The following is a 388-nucleotide window of genomic DNA, read 5'->3' on the forward strand; positions in this document are numbered from 1 at the left end:
TGAGCAGGATTCTGCCATGTGTTTCCGAAATAAGTTCATTGCAAAACGACTGTTCTTTCAACTATATTTACAGACTGGCGGAGCCTAGGCTTTTGTAATGAAATCTGAAATTTTACAGGCTTTGATTGTTTAGCGGCGCTTGAGTTTAAGCGAAATACCCGTTTCCAGCCTGTACCAAATGCTGATGCTCTTGGAATGGCATGTGTTCACGACGCAATCCACTGCATACTTACCTGGTGTCGGGCTCTCCGGTGATCAGGGAGGCCGGGGTCCCGTGCCGAGGCCTGCCATTGCACGACGGCCGGTTGAAGCACGCCACTATCCCAAACCGGGATAGGTGGGGCATGTAATTTTTGGTAGTGGGGCGTGGCGTTCGCGCCAGCCCCAG

General features: G+C 51.8%; 1 non-coding gene across 1 annotated transcript; it reads left to right on the forward strand.

The window, feature by feature from the left end:
* The first annotated feature begins 225 nt into the window (after positions 1–225).
* LOC142558664 (U1 spliceosomal RNA) lies at positions 226–388 on the forward strand. Its single transcript, XR_012823078.1, has one exon. It is a non-coding gene; the product is annotated as a U1 spliceosomal RNA (small nuclear RNA).

Source organism: Dermacentor variabilis, chromosome 9 (assembly GCF_050947875.1).
Source record: "Dermacentor variabilis isolate Ectoservices chromosome 9, ASM5094787v1, whole genome shotgun sequence".
Taxonomy (NCBI): domain Eukaryota; kingdom Metazoa; phylum Arthropoda; class Arachnida; order Ixodida; family Ixodidae; genus Dermacentor; species Dermacentor variabilis.